This window comes from Arachis ipaensis, chromosome B10 (assembly GCF_059453495.1).
Source record: "Arachis ipaensis isolate K30076 ecotype BB chromosome B10, ASM5945349v1, whole genome shotgun sequence".
NCBI lineage: Eukaryota > Viridiplantae > Streptophyta > Magnoliopsida > Fabales > Fabaceae > Arachis > Arachis ipaensis.
In genome coordinates this window covers 74209505-74228549 of record NC_142435.1, presented here as the reverse complement: position 1 = coordinate 74228549, position 19045 = coordinate 74209505, and the positions used below count along the sequence as shown (strand labels likewise).

The 19045-nt window shown below is 38.2% G+C and overlaps 1 non-coding gene across 1 annotated transcript; it reads left to right on the top strand.

Moving 5' to 3' along the window:
• The first annotated feature begins 3159 nt into the window (after window positions 1–3159).
• LOC148580436 (small nucleolar RNA R71) lies at window positions 3160–3267 on the top strand. Its single transcript, XR_015895823.1, has one exon. It is a non-coding gene; the product is annotated as a small nucleolar RNA R71 (small nucleolar RNA).
• Window positions 3268–19045: the final 15778 nt, after the last annotated feature.

Below are 19045 nucleotides of genomic sequence, written 5' to 3'. Positions count from 1 at the left end.
TTCTTTGCTGCTTTTTCTTGCTTCAAGAATCATTTTTATGATTTTTCAGATTATCAAATAACATGTCTTCTAGTCATCATTCTTTCAAGAGCCAACATATTTAACATTCTTAAACAACAACTTCAAAAGACATATGCACTGTTCAAGCATACATTCAGAAAACAAGAAGCATTGTCACCACATCAATATAATTAAACTAAGTTCAAGGATAAATTCGAAACTCATGTACTTCTTATTCTTTTGAATTAAAACAGTTTTTATTTAAGAGAGGTGATGGATTCATAGGACATTCATAACTTTAAGACAAAGTTACTAACTACTAATGATCATGTAATGAAGACACAAACATAGATAAGCACATAACATAGAAAACGAAAAATAGAAGAAATAAGAGCAAGGAATGAATCCACCATAGTGATGATGGTGTTTCAATGATGTTCTTGAGCTCTTCTATGTCTCTTCCTTGTCTTTGTTGCTCCTCCTTCATTGCTTTTAGATATTCTCTAATTTCATTAAGGATGATGGAGTGCTCTTGATGTTCCACCCTTAGTTGCTTCCAATAATTGTGTGGAAGAAAATGTATCCCCTGAGGTATCTCAGGGATCTCTTGATTTGCAGTCAAATGTTCTACCACTGAGCTATAGACCCTTGATGGAAGCTTTTGTCTTCCCTTTCCTCTTTCTAGAGGTTTCTCTGGCCTTAGGTGCCATCAATGGTTATGGAAAAAACAAAAAAGCTATGCTTTTACCACACCAAACTTAGAATGTTGCTCGCCCTCGAGCAAAAGAAGAAAGAATAGAAGAATAAGAAGAAGATATAGAGGAGATGGATGGGAGTGTGTATTCGGCCATATGGGTGGGATTGGGTGGGAGAGAGATGTTGAATTTTTGAAGGTAGTGGGTGTATGGATGTGAGTGGTAAATGGAAAAAAAAAAAGAAGGGATGATCATGAATGGAAAGAGAGATGATGAGGTAGGTGGGGATCCTGTGGGGTCCACAGATCCTGAGATGATCCTGTGGGGTCCACAGATCCTGAGGTGTTAAGGCATTTACATCCCTGCACCAATTTAGGCATGTAAAATGCCCTTGCACACAACTCTGGGCGTTCAGCGCCAGGTTGGTGCCCATTTTAGGCGTTCAACGCCCCTTTGCTGCCATTTCTGGCGTTGAACGCCAGAACCATGCTTGTTCTGGGCGTTCAGCGCCAGGATGCTCCCATTCTGGGCGTTCAGCGCCAGAACTATGCTCTGTTCTGGCGTTTGAACGCCAGACAGATGCTCCTCCAGGGTGTGATTTTTCTTCTGCTGTTTTTGATTCCGTTTTCAATTTTTATATTTATTTTGTGACTCCACATGATCATGAACCTAAGAAAACATGAAAAACAATAAAAATAAGAATTAGATAAACATTGGGTTGCCTCCCAACAAGCGCTTCTTTAATGTCAATAGCTTGACAGTGAGCTCTCATGGAGCCTCACAGATGTGCAGAGCTTTGTTGAGACTCTCCAACACCAAACTTAGAGTTTGGATATGGGAGTTCAACACCAAACTTAGAGTTTGGTTGTGGCCTCCCAACACCAAACTTAGAGTTTGACTGTGGGGGCTTTGGTTGACTCTGCTTTGAGAGAAGCTTTTTCTGCTTCCTCTCCATGGTTGCAGAGGGAGATCCTTGAGTTTTAAACACAAGGGAGTTCTCATTCCATTGAAGAACTATTTCACCTCTGTCAACATCAATCACAGCTCTTGCTGTGGCCAGGAAAGGTCTTCCTAGGATGATGGATTCATCCTCTTCCTTTCCAGTATCCAGGACTATGAAATCAGCAGGGATGTAAAGGCCCTCAACCTTTACTAATACATCCTCTACTTGTCCATAAGCCTGTTTTCTTGAGCTGTCTGCCATCTCTAGTGAGATTTTAGCAGCTTGCACCCCATAGATTCCGAGTTTCTCTATTACAGAGAGGGGCATGAGGTTTATTCCTGAACCAAGGTCACACAGAGCCTTAAAGATCATGGTGCCTATGGTACAGGGTATTATGAACTTTCCAGGATCCTGTTTCTTCTGAGGCAATGTCAGTTGATCCAGATCACTTAGTTCATTGATGAACAAGGGAGGTTCAACTTCCCAAGCATCAATGCCAAATAATTTGGCATTCAGCTTCATGATTGCACCAAGAAACTTGGCAGTTTGCTCTTCAGTAACATCCTCATTCTCTTCAGAAGAGGAATACTCATCAGAGCTCATGAAGGGCATAAGGAGGTTCAATGGAATCTCTATGGTCTCTAGATGAGCCTCAGAGTCCTTTGGTTCCTCAGAGGGAAGCTCCTTATTGATCACTAGACGTCCCAGGAGGTCTTCCTCCTTGGAATTCACGTCCTCTCCTTCCCTTACAAGTTCGGCCATGGCGCTTATGTCAATGGCCTTGCACTCTCCTTTTGGATTCTCTTCTGTATTGCTTGGGAGAGTACTAGGAGGGATTTCAGTGATCCTTTTACTCAGCTGGCCCACTTGTGCTTCCAGATTTCTAATGGAAGACCTTGTTTCATTCATGAAACTTACAGTGGCCTTAGATAGATCAGAGACTAGATTTGCTAAATTAGAAGCATTTTGTTCAGAGTTCTCTGTCTGTTGCTGAGTTGATGATGGAAAAGGCTTGCTATTGCTAAACCTGTTTCTTCCACCATTATTAAAGCCTTGTTGGGGCTTTTGATCCTTCCATGAGAAATTTGGATGATTTCTCCATGTTGAGTTATAGGTGTTTCCATAAGGTTCACCTAAGTAATTTACCTCTGCTATTGCAGGGTTCTCAGGATCATAGGCTTCTTCTTCAGAAGATGCCTCTTGAGTACTATTGGATGCAGCTTGCATTCCATGCAGACTCTGAGAAATCATATTGACTTGCTGAGTCAATATTTTGTTCTGAGCCAATATGGCATTCAGAGTATCAACTTCAAGAACTCCCTTCTTCGTAGGCGTCCCATTACTCACAGGATTCCTTTCAGAAGTGTACATGAACTGGTTATTAGCAACCATGTCAATGAGTTCTTGAGCTTCTGCAGGCATTTTCTTTAGGTGAATGGATCCACCTGCAGAAGTGTCCAGTGACATTTTTGATAGCTCAGATAAACCATCATAGAATATATCCAGGATGGTCCATTCTGAAAGCATGTCAGAAGGACACTTTTTGGTCAACTGTTTGTATCTTTCCCAAGCTTCATAGAGGGATTCACCTTCTTTCTGTCTGAAGGTTTGAACATCAGCTCTAAGCTTGCTCAGCTTTTGAGGAGGAAAGTACTTGGCTAAGAAAGCCGTGACCAGCTTATCCCAAGAGTTCAGGCTGTCTTTGGGTTGAGAATCCAACCATAATCTAGCTCTGTCTCTTACAGCAAAAGGGAAAAGCATGAGCCTGTAGACTTCAGGATCTACTCCATTAGTCTTAACAGTATCACATATCTGCAAGAATTCAGTTAAGAACTGAAAAGGATCTTCAGATGGAAGTCCATGAAACTTGCAGTTCTGCTGCATCAGAGAAACTAATTGAGGTTTCAGCTCAAAGTTGTTTGCTCCAATGGCAGGAATGGAGATGCTTCTTCCATGTAAATTGGAATTAGGTGCAGTAAAGTCACCAAGCATCTTCCTTACATTATTATTATTTTCGGCTGCCATCTCCTCTGCCTGTTCGAAAATTTCTGAAAGGTTATCTCTGGATTGTTGTATTTTAGCTTCTCTTAATTTTCTATTCAGAGTCCTTTCAGGTTCTGGATCTGCTTCCACAAGAATGTTCTTATCCTTGCTCCTGCTCATATGACAAAGAAGAAGGCACAAAATAATAATAATAATAATAGAGATCCTTTATACCACAGTATAGAGATCCCTGTGTGAGTAGAAGAAGAGAAGAAAAGAAAATCTGAACTCAGAGAGAGAGGGGGTTTGGATTTTTGGTGAGTTAAAGGAAAGATGTTAGTATATCAATAAACAAATAGAAGAAGATGAGAGGGGGAAGTGAATTTTCGAAAACAATTTTTGAAAATGAGTTAGTGATTTTCGAAAATAGTTTTTGAAAAAGGTTAGTATTTTTTTTCGAATTCTTTTTTATAAAAAATAAAAATAATTAGTTAATAAAAAAGAAATTTTTGATCCGCCTGTCACGCGGACGACCCGGGTTCGATCCCCGGCAACGGCGCCAAAAACTTGGTGTACGAAATTGTGATCTCTGGTAATGGCTTCTCAGGCCAGATACTCTGATCTAGTTTTACAGTCTGTCACAATCTTCGATACAGCTGACCAGCAAGTGCACTGGGTCGTCCAAGTAATACCTTACGTGAGTAAGGGTCGAATCCCACAGAGATTGTTGGTATGAAGCAAGCTATGGTCACCTTGTAAATCTCAGTCAGGCAGATATAAAGTGATAATGGTGTTTTCGAATATGATATAATAAAAGAGGGAAGATATTTTCGAAAATTAGAGAGAGAGAGTTAGTTAGGTAGTTTTGAAAAAGTTAAGAAACAAACAAAAAGTTAGTTAGTTAGTTGAAACAAATTTTGAAAAGATAAGGAGTTAGGAAGTTAGAAAAGATATTTTGAAATCAATTTTTTTGAAAAAGATAAGATGAGAAGATATTTTTGAAAAGATATGATAGAAATTAGTTTTGAAAAAGATTTGATTTTTAAAATCACAATTAATGACTTGATTCACAAGAAATCACAAGATATGATTCTAGAACTTAAAGTTTGAATCTTTCTTAACAAGTAAGTAACAAACTTGAAATTTTTGAATCAAAACATTAATTGATTAGTTATTTTCGAAAATTTTATATAAAAATAAGAAAAAGATTTTTGAAAAAGATTTTTGGAATTTTCGAAAATAACTAAGAAATTTGAAAAAGATTTGATTTTTGAAAAAGATTTTGAAAAAGATAAGATTTTCAAATTGAAAATTTGATTTGACTCATAAGAAACAACTTTGATTTTTAAAAATTTTTGAAAAAGTCAACTCAATTTTCGAATTTGATGAGAGAAAAAGGGAAAGATATTTTTTTGATTTTTTTGAATTTTTATGAAAACATGAAAATTATGCAATGCATGAAATTTTTAGATCAAAACATGAATGTATGCAAGAATGCCATGAATGTCAAGATGAACACCAAGAACACTTTGAATGTCAAGATGAACATCATAGACACAATTTTGAAAAATTTTTTAATGCAAAGAAAACATGCAAGACACCAAACTTAGAATTCTTTAATGCTTACGCACTAAGGATTCAAGAATGCATATGAAAAACAAGAAAAGACACAAAACATGAAATCATCAAGATCAAACAAGAAGACTTACCAAGAACAACTTGAAGATCATGAAGAACACTATGAATGCATGATATTTTCGAAAAATGCAAGATGCATATGCAAGTGACACCAAACTTATGATATGACTCAAGACTCAAACAAGAAACACAAAAATATTTTTGATTTTTATGATTTTCTATTTTTTTTTTGTATTTTCTTTTAATTTTTTCGAAAATTATTGTGAAAAGTAAGAATAAGGATTTCAAAATCTTCAATATGAATTCCAGGAATCTTGTCATGTTAGTCTTAAAGCTCCAATCAAAGGGTCAGGCATGGCTTAATAGCCAGCCAAGCTTTAATAAAAATATGAGTGTAATTCAGACATGACAAGCCTGACATACCCTATCCAGAAGGATTGGGCATGACTCCACTGAAGTGATTAGCCAATCCCAAAGCAGTTTGGGTATGGCTTTACAGCCAGATAGGCTTCAACATGCTTCATGAAACACTAGAATTCATTCTTAAAAATTTTGAAGCCATAGAATAATTTATTTTTTGAAAACATTGTTATTTTAAAATATTTTTTTTTTCGAAAACAGATGAGAAAATTTTGAAATATTTTTGAAAAATTTTTGAAAAGAAAACAAAAAGAAAATTACCTAATCTGAGCAACAAGATGAACCGTCAGTTGTCCAAACTCGAACAATCCCCGGCAACGGCGCCAAAAACTTGGTGCCGAAATTGTGATCTCTGGTAATGGTTTCTTAGGCCAGATACTCTGATCTAGTTTTACAGTCTGTCACAACTTCGATACAACTAACCAGCAAGTGCACTGGGTCGTCCAAGTAATACCTTACGTGAGTAAGGGTCGAATCCCACGGAGATTGTTGGTATGAAGCAAGCTATGGTCACCTTGTAAATCTCAGTTAGGCGGATATAAATTGATAATGATGTTTTCGAATTATAAATAATAGACTAGGGATAGAGATACTTATGTAAATCATTGGTAGGAATTTCAGATAAGCGAATGGAGATGCTTTTCGTTCCTCTGAACCTCTGCTTTCCTGCTATCTTCATCCAATCAGTCTTACTCCTTTCCATGGCTGGCTTTATGCAAGGGCATCACCGTTGTCAGTGGCTACATCCCCTCCTCTCAGTGAATAATATGCTCACGCACCCTGTCACGGCACGGCTATTCATCTGTCGGTTCTCGATCATGCTGGAATAAGATTCACCCTCCTTTTGCGTCTGTCACTAACGCCCAGCACTCGCGAGTTTGAAGCTCGTCACAGTCATTCAATCATTGAATCCTACTCAGAATACCACATACAAGGTTTAGACCTTCCGGATTCTCTTGAATGCCGCCATCATTCTAGCTTACGCCACGAAGATTCTGGTTAGGAGATCTAAGAGATACTCATTCTAGCTTAATTCATGTAGAACAGAAGTGTTTGTCAGGCACGCGTTCATAAGGGGGAAGGATGATGAGCGTCACACATAATCATCACCTTCATCACGTTCTTGGGTGCGAATGGATATCTTAGAAGCGAAATAAGAAGAATTGAATAGAAAACAGTAGTACTTTGTATTAATCTTTGAGGAACAGCAGAGCTCCACACCTTAATCTATGGAGTGTAGAAACTCTACCGTTGAAAATACATAAGTGAAGGTCCAGGCATGGCCGAGATGGCCAGCCCCCTAAAACGTGATCAAAGGATCATAAGGTAATCCAAAGATGCCTAATAAAATAGTAAGAGGTCCTATTTATAATAAACTAGCTACTAGGGTTTACATGAGTAAGTATTTGATGAATAAATCCACTTCCGGGGCCCACTTGGTGTGTGTTTGGGCTGAGCCTAAGTGTTGCACGTGCAGAGGCCATTTGTGGAGTTGAACGCCAGTATTTGTGCCAGTTTGGGCGTTCAACTCTGGTTTTGGATCCTTTTCTGGCGCTGGACGCCAGATTTGGGCAGAAGGCTGGCGTTGAACGCCAGTTTACGTCGTCTATTCTTAGCCAAAGTATGGACTATTATATATTTCTAGAAAGCCCTGGATGTCTACTTTCCAACGCAATTGGAAGCGCGCCATTTCGAGTTCTGTAGCTCTAGAAAATCCACTTTGAGTGCAGGGAGGTCAGAATCCAACAGCATCAGCAGTCCTTCTTCAACCTCTAAATCTGATTTCTGCTCAAGTCCCTCAATTTCAGCCAGAAAATACCTGAAATCACAGAAAAACACACAAACTCATAGTAAAGTCCAGAAATGTGAATTTAACACAAAATCTATTAAAAACATCCCTAAAAGTAACTAGATTCTACTAAAAATATACTAAAAACAATGCCAAAAAGCGTATAAATTATCCGCTCATCAGCGTGCGCACGCACACCCCTGTTCGTATGCACACGCCCTATTTTTCAAACTTAAACTTTGTTTTCAAGTATTTTACCTTCCCAACAAGCTTGTGAACTTCTACGAAACCTATTTTAATACTCTTGGACTTATCCTCGGGTATTGAAACATGGGAAATGTAAGAAGTTTGATTTTGTGTTATTTTAAAAAGTTAGAGAACGAAGGCCTAGGTTTCTGGTGTACTGAGGATGGGTTTAGTGGAGTGCGGAAGAAGAATGGTATATGAAATGAGAAGTTGACGAACTAGTGAGTTCGGAATGAAAAGTTAAGAATTGAGGATGGTTGTGATGAGTGAAAACTTGGAAAGGAATGATTATGGTTAACGGAATGAGTATGGGTGGAAAGGTGCTATGAGCACTGGCCCCTGAGATTGAATTTGTGATTATGATATGTTTTGTTATCCGTCGTAGGGGCTGTGACAGTCTCCCGTCTACGTTCGGATATGAGAGTTGAAGCTGGGCTTCTCACTCATATTTCTCGCAACCAGAGGAAGGTGGTAGGGCACGCTCCCTTGGAATGTTTTCCTCTGAAAGGAGAAGGTGGTAGGGCACTCATCCCTTGGAATTATTCCTCCTGAAAATGCGATTTCTCTCTGATTGCAAGGTGGTAGGGCACTAACCCACGGAATCATACGGCAACAAGAGGAAGGTAGTAGGGCACGCTCCCTCGGATTGTTTCCCTCTAAAAGGAGAAGGTGGTAGGGCACTCATCCCTCAGAATTATTCATCCTTATGCGCAATAGAGAGACTAATCCGAGAGTTGTCGACCAGATTTTCTGTCGGGTTTGCCATTATAACCGACATGTGATATCACAGCCAATAGGACAGACATTCATCATGTGCATCTTCTATATGTTTGCTTGCTTTGATTACTTGAGTTTGCCTAATTGTATAATATGCCTACTTGCTTCTTGAATTAATTGTTATATATATGAATACTACCTGTGTTTTACTTGCTTGCATTAATTGTGATTGTCTGGCAACGAGGAGGCTAGGTAGGTGGTGGCAATGGGATCGCATGGAGGTTAGGGTGGCGAAGGCTGTGGGATACAGCGGTGTGACTAGTTCTAGTTAGAAATCTCCTAAGTTAGATAACCCTACTTATGGTTTATGGTTTAGGTTATTTATTTATTTATTTATGTTAAGCTTGAATATCAGTTTGGTGTGAAGTTCTAGGATTGCCTTCAGCGTTCTGGGGCCTTACATCTTACATATTGGGCACTGTTACCATATTGAGAATCTCCGGTTCTCATTTCATACTTTGTTGTTATTTTTCAGATGCAGGTCGTAATTCACTTCGGTGAGATTGTGGATATGGTAACAGAGCGGAGTATGGTTCCTTTTTGGTTTATTTCTATTTTACTTTGTTATAGTTACTCTCATATCTCTTTGTATATTTATCTTTATGGCCTCAGAGGCTTAATTGAGAGAATAGTTGTATAAGCTGTTTTTAACTCCAAAACTCTATATGTCTGTATATACTAGTTGGCTCAAACTCCGCAAGCCGCGGCTAGTTCCCTATGATTCTTATATTTTTATATCTATATATGTTTTATTCTTTTGCATCTGTACCTTGTATCGTATGCGTTAGCTTCGTGTGAATGTTTCGCGCTTTTGTGATTCTGTCTTTGAGCTTAATCCTTTATCGGGCTTCTAGAATATATATTATTTCCTTCTATATAAATATGTATAAGCCTTAGAATTGTTGTAACCTCTGATTAACCTTTGCTTTACGACTAGAGGTAAGGCTTAGGGTAATTAGGGTGTTATATTAGTCATTAGATTAATATATATATATATATATATATATATATATATATATATATACGAGAGTTCACCCTTGTTAGAAAACTCTTGCCCATTCGAACCTTTCATTGTATTTTTCTATCAACATGAGTCACTAACCTCCTATGTTATGTTTAGGAGCTCTGCTAAGTTTCATGGATTAATAATATTACTGTTTTACTTTCAATGCAATTCTGATTCTATTCTCTTATGCATTCTCGTTTCTCATCTCATGAATTGAGGGTGACCCGTGACAATCAGCCTTGTTCTACTTGGGTTCCGTGCTATTCGTGACTTGGATAGCGTTGAACTAAAGTTAGAGTTTGCATTGCGGATTTGTATAGAGCATCTAAGCAACTTTGGATATGTGACATATAATCCCTCTCTAATCCAGAAGATCTGCCATGTGTGTGGCACCTTGAGTAGGATCGCGAAAGGGAGTGGCTTGCTTAGAGCTTCATCTTCTTCTACAATGAGAAACCTAGAGGTGGCTTGATGAGAGGACAAGAATCATCTCAACATGGTGGGTTGCTGCAGTAGCGGAGGTTAACTTGATGATAGGACATGAGTTAATCACTAACGGCTGCCATTGAATAAATCAAAAAGCTATTGAGATAGAAAATAAAAAAGGTTAATCCGGAAAGATAAAGCATCTCCGAAGCCTTAACTGTTCGTCCGTCACTATTTTCACAAATCAATCCTGTATTTCTATATTTATTTATTTTATGCGTTTTCCAACAACACTCATTTTTTCCAACAACACCGGGATCACCCCTGACTCACCTCAGGTATTACTTGGTCGACCCGGTATACTTGTCGATCTATCTATGCAAATTCTACGGAGCCAGTTTTGTGCACCAAGTTTTTGGTGCAGTTGCCGGAGATTGTTCGGATTTGACAAACAAACGGATTATCTTGTTACTTAGATTAGGTATTCTTTTTAATTTTATTTGAGTCTTTTATTTTTCTTTTTCAAAAAAAATCAAAAATTTTTCAAAATTCTTTGTTTTCTTGTTGATCTTTATCTTTTTGTTTGAGTTTTTGTTCTTATTCTTGTTAAAGTTTCGAATTTTCTTACTTTCCCTTCAAAAATTTTTTTTCAAAAATAGTGTCATTTGTTTGAGTATTATGTCAATCTTTAAGTTTGGTGTCTTTTGGTGTGTTTCTTTGGGAATTTTCAAAAACTTAGTGTTTTAGATCTAAAAATTTTAAGTTTGGTGTCTTTTGGTTGTTTTTCTCTTTCTTCATTAATTCAAAAAAAAATTCAAAAAATCAAAGAAATATCTTTTCTATCTTTATTTCAAAATTTTTTTGAAATATTTAGAAAAAATTTCAAATTTTAATTTCAAAATCATTATCTTATCTTAATTTCAAATTTCAAATTTCAAATCTTATCTTTTTAATATATTTTCAAATCTTTTCTTTTAATTGTGATTCTATCTATCTTATCTTTCTTTTAAAATTTAAAATTCAAAACTTTTTCAAATCTTTGTCTTATCTTTTGTTATCTTTCATTAAATTTCAAATCATTATCTTATCTTATCTTAAATTTGAATTTCAAAATCAAATCTTTTCAAAAATCAAATCTTTATCTTATCTTGTTTCAAATTCAAAATTCAAAATTGAAAGATTCAATTTTCAAAATCTTATCTTATCGTAATTCAATTTTAATTTTCAAATTTCAAATTTTAATTTTCAAAATTCAAAATTTAAATTTCAAATTTCAAATTTTAAAATAAAATCTATTTCAAATCTTATCTTATTTTCAAATCTTTCTTAATTAGTTACTTGTTTTTCCTTTCTTCTTTTTCGAAACTTCCTAACTAATTCCTCTCACTTCTATTTTCAAAAATCTCTTACTTTTTTCTCTCTCTTCTTTTTCAAAAATCATCCATTTAATTTTCAAATCTTTTTAATTAATTAGCTTTTAATCTCCCTCTTATTTTCGAATTTAATTAATAAATAAAACAAAAAGAAAAAATATTTTAATTCTAGTTTACCTTTTTACTCCTTAATATCCAATCTCTCCCACCTTTCTTTACCATGAACCCAAATGGGAATGAACAGTTCAGAAGAACTTTAGAGTCCTACATGGCCCCCAGTCCTGACATTTATGGGAGAAGTATTAGTATACCTCCCATTGGAGCAAGTAACTTTGAGCTCAATCCTCAACTCATTATCCTGGTGCAGCAAAACTGTCAATACTCTGGACTTCCACAGGAAGAACCAATTGAGTTCCTGAAAAACTTTTTACAAATTGCTGGCACAATACACATTGAGGGAGTAGATCAGGATGTTTACAGACTGCTACTCTTTTCTTTTGCTGTAAGGGATCAAGCAAAGAGGTGGTTAGATAACCAACCCAAATCTAGCTTGAAAACATGGAAGCAGCTAGTAGACAAGTTTCTGAATCAATACTTCCCCCAAGAAAGTTGACCCAGTTAAGGCTGGATATCAAAGGCTTCAAGCAAGATGACAATGAATCTCTTCATGATGCCTGGGGGAGGTATAGGATAATGCTCCGGAAATGCCCTACTGAAATGTTTTTAGAATGGGTGCAATTAGACAACTTCTATTATGGCCTTATAGACATGGCCAGCATGTCTCTAGACCACTCTACTGGTGGCTCTATACATATGAGGAAAACAATTGAAGAGGCTTATGAACTTATTGAGACAGTTGCCATGAACCTGCATCTGTACTCAGGTAATGAGACTCCAATAAAAGGAAAAGATAAGGCAGTATCTGCTGAATCTAGCCCTCCAGAACAAGATGACCCATTGACTCAGTAGCTACACACCCTTGCATAGCAGTTGTTGGACATGCAAGAGGCTTTGCGAGAAACTCAGGTTTCTAACAGGAATGTAGAAGTCCAGCAGAGTCAAATAAGGCAGCAATTATCTAAGCAGATAAAAGATGAATGTCAGGCGATCCAACTAAGGAGTGGGAAAATATTGAACACTCAACCTCAGAGCAACAGGAGACCAAAAGAAGAAAGGCTGACAGAGGACAACCAGACTACTATTTAAGACACCTCTGAGGACGTTGCACGTCCAAGAGGGAATGACATTGGCGTTCAATGCCAAGAAGGGGTGCCCACTCCTGGCGTTGAATGCCCAAAGGGGGCAATACACTTGGCCTTCAACGCAAAGAAGGGATACCCACCCTTGGCGTTGAACACGCACAAAGGAACAATGTTCCTAGCGTTAAACGCTAGGAAGGGGGCAGCAAAGGTGTTGAACATCCAACTTGGAATGGTCAGACACATGCAAGTGCTGATAAGACCCTTCCAAAGCAAGCCACTAACCCCCCTTCCAATTCTGTAGGCATTCAACCTACATCAACCAAGGTTGATGAGTATAGGGCCAAGATGGCATATCCTCAGAGGTTTCACCAAGCAAAAAAGGATAAACAGTTTGCTCACTTTGCAGATTATCTCAAGACACTTGAGATCAAGATCCCTTTTGCAGAGGCTCTTAAACAGATACTTTCTTATGCCAAGTTCATAAAAGACATCTTAAGTCAGAAGAAGGACTGGAGAGAGGCAGAAACATTCCTCCTCACAGAAGGATGCAGTCTAGTAATTCGAAAGAGCTTACGAGAGAAACTCAAAGATCCTGGGAGCTTTATGATACCCTGCACCTTAGGGGATGCTTGCACAAAGACAGTCCTAAGTGACCTTGGAGCAAGTATTAACTTTATACCTGCATCACTAATAAAGAGACTCTGTTTGACTCACGAAGTTAAACCTACCCACATATGTCTTCAACTTGCTGATGGCTCTGTTAAGCTTCCATCAAGCGTGATTGAGGACATGATTATTAGGGTTGGACCCTTTTCCTTCCCTACAGACTTTGTGGTGCTGGAAATGGAAGAGCACAAGAGTGCAACCCTCATTCTAGGAAGACCCTTCCTAGCTACAGAACGGACCCCCATTGACGTTCAAAAAGGGGAAGTAACCCTGAGGGTCAATGAGGATGAGTTCGTACTAAATGTTGTTAAATCCATGTAGCATCCAGACACTCCAGATGAGTGTATGAGTATTGATATCATTAATTCCCTGGTGGAAGAAGTGAATATGGATGAGGGACTTGAAGAAGAGCTGAATGATATCTTTTGTGATGCTCAGGCTGAGTTAGATGAGTCAGAGGAGATAAAGGAGCCTCTGAAAACTCCTAAGGAGGAGGACAAGCCTCCTAAACTGAGCTCAAGCCACTACCATCCTCCTTAAAATATGTGTTTCTTGGAGATGGGGATACTTACCCTGTGATTATAAGCTCTGCCTTAGAGCCACAGGAAGAAAAAGCACTGATCCAATTGCTAAAGACACACAAGATAGCTCTTGGGTGGACAATAAGTGACCTAAAGGGCATTAGCCCAACCCAATGTATGCACAAGATCCTGTTGGAGGATGACGCCAAACCAGTGGTACAACCACAAAGGCAACTGAATCCAGCTATGAAGGAAGTGGTGCAGAAGGAAGTCACCAAATTATGGGAGGCTGGGATTATTTATCCCATATCTGACAACCCCTGGGTAAGCCCTGTTCAAGTTGTTCTTAAGAAGGGAGGCTTGACAGTGGTTCATAATAAAAAGAATGAACTGATTCCTACAAAGACAGTTATAGGATGGCGTATGTGCATTGACTATAGAAGGCTCAATAACGCCACCAGAAAGGATCATTTTCCTGGATGGTTATTTTGGTTACAATCAAATTGCAGTAGATCCACATGATAAAGAAAAGACAGCATTCACATGCCCATATGGTGTGTTTGCTTATAGGCAGATGTCATTTGGCTTATGCAATACACTTGCCACCTTTCAGAGATGTATGCTTTCCATCTTCTCTGATATATTAGAGAAGTTCCTTAAAGTATTCATGGATGACTTCTCCGTCTTTGGAGATTCATTTGAATCCTGCCTTGACTATTTAGCCCTAGTTCTAAAGCGATGCCAAGAGACAAAACCTTATTTTAAACTGGGAAAAATGTCACTTCATAGTGACTGAAGGAATTGTCCTTGGGCATCAGATTTTCAAACAAGGGAATAGAAGTGGATCAAGCTAAGGTGGAGGTAATTAAGTGATTACCACCACCCACCAATGTCAAAGGAATCAGAAGTTTCCTTGGACATGCAGGGTTCTACAGGAGGTTTATTAAGGATTTTTCTAAAATCGCTAAACCCCTATGCAACTTACTGAATACCGACACTCCATTTATCTTTGACCAAGAGTGTCTGAAACCCTTTGAGACTTTGAAAGCTAAGCTTATCACTATGCCTGTATTCTCTGCACCCAATTGCGACTTGCCATTCGAGTTGATGTGTGACGCCAGTGACCATGCCATTGGCGCAGTTCTGGGGCAGAGGCATGACAAGATTCTACATGTCATTTATTATGCCAGTCGTGTTCTAAATGACACGCAGAAGAACTACACTACCACAGAAAAGGAATTACTTGTAGTGGTTTATGCCATTGACACGTTTAGGTCCTTTCTAATAGGATCTAGGGTCACTATTTACACTGACCATATAGCTTTAAAATATCTACTCATTAAGAAAGATTCTAAACCCAGACTGATAAGATGGGTATTACTCTTGAAAGAGTTTGATATAAAAATCAAAGATAGAAAAGGGTCAGAAAATCAAGTGGCTGACCACTTATCTCGGATTGAACTAGTAGAAGGGATACCCGTTCTCTCTACTAAGGTGTCTGAAACCTTCTCGGATGAGCAACTCTTTGTCATCCGGACGACACCTTGGTTTGTAGACATTGCAAACTATAAGGCCATTAGATTCATCCCCAAGGAATACAATAGGCAGCAAGCCCGGAAAGCTCATTCATGATGCTAGATACTACTTGTGGGATGAACCATATCTCTTTAAGAGATGCTCGGATGGGATAATCCGGCGCTGTGTGTTTGAAGAAGAAGCACATAAGATCCTATGGCACTGCCATGGCTCCGATTATGGAGGACACTTCGGAAGAGAGCGAACAGCCACTAAAGTCCTCCAAAGTGGTTTCTACTGGCCCACTCTCTTTAAGGACTCCCGAGAGTTGTTCGTCGCTGTGATAGTTGCCAAAGGGCTGGCAATATCCCTCATGGTCACGACATGCCTCAGCAAAGAATCCTAGAGATTGAGCTGTTTGATATATGGGGAATAGACTTCATAGGTCATTTCCTTCCTTCATACTCAAACACCTATATTCTTGTGGCAGTAGATTGTGTGTCTAAATGGGTTGAGGCAGTTGCATCACCCACAAATGAGACTAGAATAGTAATGAAGTTCCTTCAGAAGAATATCTTCAGTAGGTTTGGTGTCCCTAGGACACTGATCAGTGATGGAGGAACTCATTTCTACAATAAACAGCTTGAATCTGTGCAAAGTCATTATGGAGTTTGCAATAAAGTGACCACCCCATACCATCCACAGATAAATGAGCAAGCTGAAGTCTCAAATAGAGAACTAAAGAGAATCCTAGAAAGAACGGTGAATACCTCTAGAAAGGATTGGGCAAGAAAGCTTGATGATCTCTTTGGGCATACAAAACAGCTTTCAAGACCCCTATAGGAACATCACCATATCAACTGGTGTATGGGAAGGTATGCCACCTACCAGTAGAGCTGGAACACAAGGCCTACTAGGCAACTAGACTCCCGAACCTTGATGCAAAGGCACCAGGAGAGAAAAGGTTGCTCCAGCTAAACGAGTTGGATGAATTCCAACTTGCCACATTTGAAAATACAAAGATTTATAAAGAAAGGTTCAAGAAGTGGCATGACAGAAAGATTTCTTCTAGAGTCTTTAAACCTGGAAAGAAATTTCTGCTCTTCAATTCTAGACTAAAGCTTTTTCCTGGAAAGCTTAAGTCATGTTGGACAGGTCCTTTTCTGATCACTAATGTATCACGCTATGGTCATATAGAACTCCAGTGCAATTACTCTGATAAACAATTCACTGTTAATGGCCAGAGAGTGAAACATTACTTGGGTGGTGAGATTGAGCAAGACAAATCCACCCTATTGCTGACATGAGCGCGGTACCGTCAAGCTAGTGAGGTTAAAAAAATGCTTGTTGGGAGGCAACCCAACCATAATCAAAGTTATCTCTGTCTTTCATCAAGTTTATTTAAGTTATCTCAGTCTAATTTTTCATTTGTTTAAGTTTGTTATCATATGCAGTAGTTAGAACAGAAACAGAATAGTCAGAGCAGAAAATAGAGCACCCTGGAGAAGGTCCCTTGCTGGCGCTGAACGCCAGGAAAGAGGGAAAGAGGGGCATTGAACGCCCCCAGGAGGCAACAAAACTGGCATTCAACACCAGCCAAGAGGTATTGGTTGGGCGTTGAATGCCAGCCAGGGGGCACTGGCTAGGCATTCAACGCCCTGAAGGGGAGGTAAGTCTGGCGTTGAACGCTAGCCAAGGAGCACTGGCTGGGCATTCAACGCCCAGAGAGGAAGAGCAGCCTGGCGTTGAACGCCAGAATGGATGCCATTTTGGGCATTCAATGCCCATAAGGGGGAGCAGCCTGGCGTTGATCACCAGAATGGATGCCATTCTAGGCGTTCAACACCCATGACAGGGTAAGGAGGATTTTGATTTTTTTCAGAACATGTCTTTTCTATATCTTATATTTTTAACCATATCTTTTAATACATGATTCTTCAAACTATCATATTTCAACTTCAATTTCATTTCAAATTTAAAATCTTTTCAAAAATTTTTTCAAAATCTTTTCAAATCTTTTTCAAAACCTCATATCTTTTTCAATTCTTTTTCAAAATTTCATATCTTTTGCAATACTTTTTTAATCCTTTTTATTTATCCTTAAAATCTTTTTCATATCTTCTATCTTATCTTCTTATCTTTTTCATGTCTTTTGATTTTAAAAACTTATCTTTTTCTATCTTTTACCAAAGAGTGAATCATATCCTATTTATCTTTTATCTATTTAAAATTTGAATCCTACCCTCCCCATCCCTATTTATACCATTCGCCCATCCCTCTTGCTCCTTCTATTCGAACTATTCTACTCCTCTTCTTTATCTTCTTTCCTTTCTTTTGCTCGAGGACGAGCAAACTTTTTAAGTTTGGTGTGGAATGAGCCCTTACTTCTCAGCCTATTCGAATTCCCTGACTCTAAAAAATGGAAATCCCACTTCAGGAAACAAGAAAGAAGACAACCAAGTAGTTGTTTTCAAACCTTTCAGATCCTACACAAAGCAGCATGAAGAAAATTACTACAAAATAATGTGCAAGAGGACAGTGATCCCGAAAGCTAAATTTAAATTGAAGAAAGATGAGTACCCAGAGATCCAGGAGCAAATTCAAAAGAGAGGCTGGGAGATTCTAGCTGATCCTGAGATCACTGTTGGAACAACAATGATCCCAGAATTCTATGCAAATCTGTGGATGACAGATAAGCAAAAGAAAGATGGACAAGGATTCCATACTTTTTGCACCATGTTGTGAAGGAAGACTCTCTATTTCCATCATGACAAGGTGAGAGAGATCTTCAAGCTACCTCCCCAAAAGGATGATCCAGAGTCCTTTAATAGGAAAGTGGTGGCTAATCCAAAGTTGGATCAGATTCTAGAAGACATATGTCTGCTTGGAACTAAATGGATCAATAACACAAGAGGTATCCTGATGAACGGAATTTTGATGGTATAGAATTTTACAAATGAATTCTCGTTGCAAGTATAGTTTCTAAACCAACAAACAATCCTCTCATGCAAAAATTTGGTTGTCACAAGTAACAAACCCCAATAAAAAATAATAACCGAAGTATTCAAACTTCGGGTCGTCTCTCAAAGGAATTGCAGGGAAGTGTTCTTATTATTGGTTATGGGATGTATATTTTGGGGTTTTGAATAAGGAACATGAAAGATATATTGCAAGGAAAGTAAACTAATAGCTAAGAAAGCTCTTGGCAAGGAATGAGAACTAGAACTCCTATCCTCATTATCATGATCAATTGTGATGAGAATTGTCCATTGCTCCCACTTAGTCAACCTCTAACTATGAAAGAAAGTCAAGTGGATAAATCAACTTGAGTCCACAAGTCCTAGTCAACTCCTAAGGAAAGACTAGCTTTAGTGGCCATCAAGTCAACTAGCAACTTCCAATTATCAATCAACAAGAGAGTTTGATAACTCAAGAGTCTCCAATTACTCAACCAAAGCCAAGAGGACAAAAATCTACTCTAGCATCCTTCCAAGTATTTAATCAAACACTTGGAAGGCATAAAAGGAAAGTAAAATCAAATTGCAAGAAATATAAATTTACAACTACTAGTTACAAGAGATCAACAACAACAAAGCAAATCAATAATAAATGAATATGAAAACATAAATTGCATTAAAAGGAAAATAGAAGAAACAAGAGTGCATTGATAAACCCCAATTTTGTGGTTTATATTGTGTAGAATTTGGGAGTTTTTGTCAATATTTCTCACACTTATTCACAAGAAATGCATGGTTTTGTGTTCACTTCCTAATATTGCTCCATGATGAAAAACATGCTTATTTTGCCTTAAAATTGCTATATTTTGATCCTCTTTTATTGCCATT